The sequence below is a fragment of the Apteryx mantelli genome, chromosome 4 (assembly GCF_036417845.1).
Source record: "Apteryx mantelli isolate bAptMan1 chromosome 4, bAptMan1.hap1, whole genome shotgun sequence".
Lineage (NCBI taxonomy): Eukaryota > Metazoa > Chordata > Aves > Apterygiformes > Apterygidae > Apteryx > Apteryx mantelli.
This window is the reverse complement of record NC_089981.1, coordinates 71,256,465-71,262,464: the sequence shown is the minus strand read 5'-3', so window position 1 is coordinate 71,262,464 and position 6,000 is coordinate 71,256,465.

The window sequence follows — 6,000 nt, the reverse complement described above, 5'->3', positions numbered from 1 at the left end:
TCCCACGGTTACTTACGGAAGGGCAGCTCTAGACCTACACTGCTCTGAAGCTGAGAAACCTTCTTCAATTTCTAGCGTGAGCTTATCCCGGGCCTGCTCCTACCCAGCTGTCCTTGTACCAACACTGTCCTTTGGCTTAAGAAGCTCTTCTTTGCTAGCATTTATTTTCCTGATATTGTTTACAGGCAGCAATCATAAAAATCATTAAAGGTCTTCATGTTGATCCAGAAAGGAGAAGAAGGGGCAACGTATGCGTCACGCTATAGGGCACTGGGGGGGGGGGGGGGGGTCCGAGGTGTGACATTTCCACCTGCCCACGGCTTTCCAACACGCTGCGCTCCAAGCTGAGGAGGGACCTGGCAGCGTTTCCTCTCCTTGGAGGGGCAGAGGCCATGCACGGCGCTCAGATTTGGACTGGGGACCGCCGAGAGCTCTGGGCTGTTTAGGCGCAAGTGTTTGCAGCAGATTGCTCCGAATGGCACGCGTCCCGTGGGAAGATGTGCCCACGCAGGCGTTCGTGCCCCGTGCAGTGGCAATGGCGTGGCTGAGTGGGACTGGCTTTCTCCGCTCGCGCCGGCACGTGGCCAAGCAGGGGCCCCGTCCCCCTCTGCGCGCGGGCTCCTGGGGCGGCTCGTGCGAGCAAGCTGCCGGCACGGGGTGCCTGCCCGCTCCGGGCTGCCGCCGCAGGACTTAGTCCGTGAGCACCTCTGTTTTCTCAGGCACAGGAAGGTTTTGGTTGGGCAGGAAGGAACCGGGCCGATGGCTGGCTTGTTTGTGAAGGATAACAAAAAACAGCAAGTGGGGAGCTTGCACTAGCCCATTTGGTCCAATAATAATACCAGCAATAACAGCAAATCCCTTTTTTCAGCACAGCCGTTCAGAGCAGCCGGAGCAGATTTGGGGGCTGTAATCCCCGGCGGCTGAAGCGTTGCCTGGACCTTTCCGAGCTGGTTTAAACTGGGCTCATCCGCCAGCAGCACTGGCCGAAGCAGCGCTGGGCTCAGCGCAGACGGTGACGCTGGGGGAAAGGGGCGACCCTGCGGCGGGGGCCTGGCGCTGAGCCCCGCGCAGCCCCCGCGCGCCCGGGCAGCCCGCACTCAGACGCCGAGCTGCGTGCGCCCAGCCCTTTGAAGCCGAGGGCATCTATTCGGCAGCTGGAGGAGCAGAGTAGGAGCCTGCGCATTGTCCCCTGCGATAACAGGATCTGTGAAGTGGAAATCAGCAAGCAGAAGCACTTACACATGGCAAAGCTATAAACAACGCTCTTACAGAGGCTGCCAAACAGGCAGGTACTGGTAATAATTATTGCTAACTTCTTGCAGGTCACATCTGAATCATTGAACTTGCACTGAATGGCTCTGCATCAGGCTCTCTTTTCTAGACCACTTGTTAAACTATTTAAAAAGAGGAAAGTGTTTGCATTTGATTTTGCTGCTAAGTGTTAATTTGGGGCCTGTTATACCCTCTCTGTAGTCTCTCTCTCACACTAAAGCTGGCGTGATAAAATAGAAAATTAGGGTTACAGGCAAAAGAGAGGAGCTAAAAACTATCCTGCTGTATTTTAAACCACTCAGAGTTGTTCTAGGCGTGCTTTAAAGCTCCCATCTGGCAATCTTTAATCAAACAGTCCATACTGAAGCTTGTAGTCTCACTTAAGGCTTCAGCCCTAAACTGTGATTCGCTAATATTTTAAAAGTTGAGGAAAACTGCATCTGGGCAATAGCGGGATGGAGAAAACATCCTAAAAAAACCAGTATTCAGCTTGGTGACAGGGACTGAAGTGCAAGAGACAAGGCCAGTTTTAAGACCAGACGTAAAGCCAAGTCACGGCTGTGCCTGCAGAACGTCCCGCCACGTTCCCGCACCTCCTGGCGGCTTGTGCCGCCTCCGTGCCCCCCCCCGCCCCTGCAGGGAAGCGGGGAGCCCAACGCAGCCCGCGCAGGTCTGCTTTGGCGACGGGCCACTCCAGTCTGCACGGGGCCGCTCTCCCGAGGCCATCGGCATGCTCCACCTTTCTTCGTCTATTTTGGATGTGCCTTCAACCCCTGCTGCCCCCTTGCCTCTGCCCCGCAGGGACTGCCCCAGCGCTCGCGCTGTAGCCGCCTCTCACCGTCCCCAGCAGCGCTCTTCTCTGCGAGAGCTTTGCCAAGCGCTCACCTTGTGTTCCTCCCCGAGTCTGTCAGTCCAGCTTTCCTGCCTTTGCTTAGACCATTAACACCTTTTTCTTTTCAAATATTTATCTTTTTTTGTAAAGAGGATAATAAAAAATTAAACGCAACCACAAAACCTCATTTTGTAAAACCTGGTCTGACCTGCATCTCCAGAATCAAAGAAATTCTGAGCTGCTGATGAATCTGCCTCATTCAGCTAATCCTGCCCAACTGTCGCAGTTCATGGGCATCGTGCTAGTAGGGCCTATCTGCAGGAATAGAACGAGATGATTGTAGGGTGAAGCCTGGCTTGGTTTTTACTGGAAATGATGATGGAGTTTTCATATTTAGAGATACAAAATTTGGATAAAATTTGCTGTAAGGTAATGACATTCATAAAGTGGGTCAAATCCTGGACTGAAATACTTAACAGCAACCTATTCACTCAAAACAAAGTGAATTCAATTCACCAGAAAACCCGTATGTAAAATAAATAAATAAATAAATCCAATAGAAAAAGACTGAAGAGATGAAATATGTTCCAAAACTATCAGTCAACAGCATGCAGTCAGCAATAGCCCTCAAAAAATGGTTCGGTTTTCTCACCCATACAGCCACATGACCTTAATCCTGCCCCCATTATTAGTATATTAACTGTTCGAATTAATTTAATTTGAAATTTGGTCAAGACAATGTCTTTTAAGCTTGTAAATCACTAAAAAGACCTATGTTGCCATGCAGGTAAATTCTATAGCCTCTGGATAGCATAGGAAATAAAGCTACATGTGAGATGCAGTGTTGCAATTAAAAAATTGTGAAATGCTTAATTCAGTACTTCATCCTTAAAGTAATAGCATTGATTGACTGGCACTTTGAAGTCACTTGCATGTGATGGATATTAATCATGAATAAAAGTTCTTCCATATCCTGCTAAAACTAGAAGCACCAAACTGGGTTCCATTATTCTGTAGTAAGCAATATACTGCAAAAATCTGAAAAAAATCTTACTAGCTATATGTATTATGAGATTTTGCTTTCCCTTTTATACATATCCACTAATGGCAATTGCTTTGCTTTGAAGAAGCTTTTTGCCACATTGGTAAAGGAAGGTTATTTTTCCCCAGATAGTAACTACCTACTGTATGGAAGCAAGTCTAATGTGTCTAACTACAGATTACTAAAATGGCATCATTAGAACTATTGCTTCATAAAACTTCAAACTACCATAATCACTTAATATCGGTGCAAATCAGAGTTTATGTGACTTTTTCTGAAGGCATACTTCTCTAAGGGAGAGCTTCCTACTTGTACTTTTTGCATGTGTGTACTCCTCAGTAGTTTAGTAAGTACTAACCGATCTAAAACTGTCTTTTAACAGAATTAAGCTCAGTTTCGTGCTCTTTGTAGAACGGGTAAATTGCGGCTCATAAAGCCTAAGGAGTAGAGACGGGGGCTGTGGGGTTGACAGGTTTGAAGAGACGACTTGGAGGAAGAGCCAGGGACAGGAGAAGCGGGAGAAGAAGAGGGACAGGAGGGAACCGGCATCCCTGGAGAGCCTGTCTCCGGTCCTGCTTCCCCAGCTGCCTCAGACATATGTATGCCTTGTGTGACACCATGGCCCCAACTTCAAAACTGGGAGTATCGATCTTCGCTGGGAACAACCTGGGTGCAAAGATGGTCCCTTAAAAGCTACCATATTTTAAGTTCAAGATGGCTGAATGTCAGTTGGGGGGGAAATGACTGTTTAAGCTTACATATAGTCTGGGTCTGCTCAGGGGAAGTTAATAGCAAATCTCCTCTTGCATATAATAAGATATATATGTACATATATGGGAGAGAGCACTGTATGGGGCACTTTACATTTTCAAAAGTGATAACTCTTTCAAGATGACAGCAGTGTTTCTGGAAAGTGGTGAGGCAGTGCAGTGCATCTTCATAATGGCACTCACTGGAAAGTTAGATTTTTAACAGCTTAATTCCACTCAGACGGGGTATGTTCAAGCCTGAAGCTCAGGCAGACTTTCCCTGTTTCCTTTTCTGCAGTCACAGCTCCCTGCAAGCCACGTGGGGCTCACGTCTCCATCTAGAACGCGGGGCCTGAGCAAAGCGCAGCGAGACTTTCCTCCAAGCTCTTACCTGAGTGCTCTCCCGGCCTCCGGCAATGTGGAGGAGAAAGTCACGTGGCAAAAATTCAGCAGGTTAGGACAAAAATGTTGATGGGTGATGTGCAAAACTGGGACTAGAAACCAATGGGGAAGGTGACAGGGAAAGTGGGACTGGGACCTGATCTGGATGGGTATTGCAGATGCCTGGGTAGATGGACAGCTCTTGAAAGCCAAGGATTGAAATGGGGTTCAGGAGGGAAGATTGAACCTAAGAACAGGTCTGATGAAGGGCCAGTGCACAAGAGTTGGTTGGGAAAAGATCCTGGGGAAGGGATCCAGAGCTGAGGGAATCTCTGGCTGTGGGAATGGAGTTCTGGAAGAAAATGTCTGTGGCAGCCCTGATGAGAGAGAGAGAAATAGACTGGCCGAGGAGGTGAAAAAGGGGGCCATGACTACAGGACAAGGAAACAGAGACAGGTGTAAGAGGGAGAGGCTGGGCCTCATAAGGGTAGAGAATAAAACTGAGAGGAAGGGAGGGGGCACGACAGGCACGGGGTAGACAGTATGGGGCAATGGCTGGAAGAGTCTCAGCCCATGAGGTCCTAGTTCTGATAGGACTGCGGGATGGTCTCCCATGGTCCCCAAACCCCTTTTTCCTCTGCAGTCAGCAGGTATCTCTGAAACCTGCAGGCAAAGTGCTCCATCCCCATTTTGGGTTGGCTCAGAGAGGATGGCTATTGCTTGCAGTTACTCTATTACCCCCAGCGGTTATGGTCAGTGTTGAATCTAAAGGCATCAGCTCAGATGATGACTTATGAGGATGTCCCTATGATGCCACATGATGGGATCTCCCATGTAGTTTTGTTTTCACTTTTAAAGTAGTGAATTACAGGATTGAAATAGTGGTGAAAGTACAAAGTTAAGCCTCAAAGCTAGGAAATGACAGAATTGAGTTTCTCTTTGCTACTTTTATTCGCCTGCTTCCTCCCTTCCACCCTTTTTCATGATGCAATCTTAACATTAAATTATTCAACTTATTTTGGGTCCTTCCTCTCCGTAAAACAAGAGAGTATCATAATATTTAGCAATCATATTTGCTACAGGCCAAACTGGTGTTTCACAGATAACCTTAACTGGGTTTTTCCTAAATTCTGAGCACTTAATTTTGCAACCTTAAGACCATTCTTTTGTTGTAATATTTTCTGTGTGTGCAAGTGTATAGTATAATATAGAAAGGAATAATAACCCAAGGTGGTGGAGAAATTACTTCCCTTCCTCTATAAATTAATTTGATGAAGAATAAATCAGGTAATTTGCACAAGTTAATTATGCTTATGTTGACTGTGCTGTAGAACATGGTATCTTCTTCGGTAGTAAAAAGAGATTTTATCTGTTGATTTGCTTTACTGACTGAATTAACTTTAATTCAGCTACACAGGGTGGACAGCATCATGTGCATTATGAGCCCAAGCAATTGTCAGGGCATCCGGAGTATGTGTGTAGGAATTTTTACTCTATTAGTATCTAAAGAAGATAACCATCTAATTTTCAGTCAAAATCCCTGAAAAATGAATTTTGATAATGTCACTCACAAAGATTCCTAGGGAGTTTAGTATTCTGTGATAATAAAACATTTTACTTAACAAAAGAGATTCAGGAAAAACCCATCTGAAATCATGCTTGTGTTTTGTCTCCTACCAGAATGTCTGGAGGAAACTTTTCTTTTTAATGTATTGTAAAGAGGG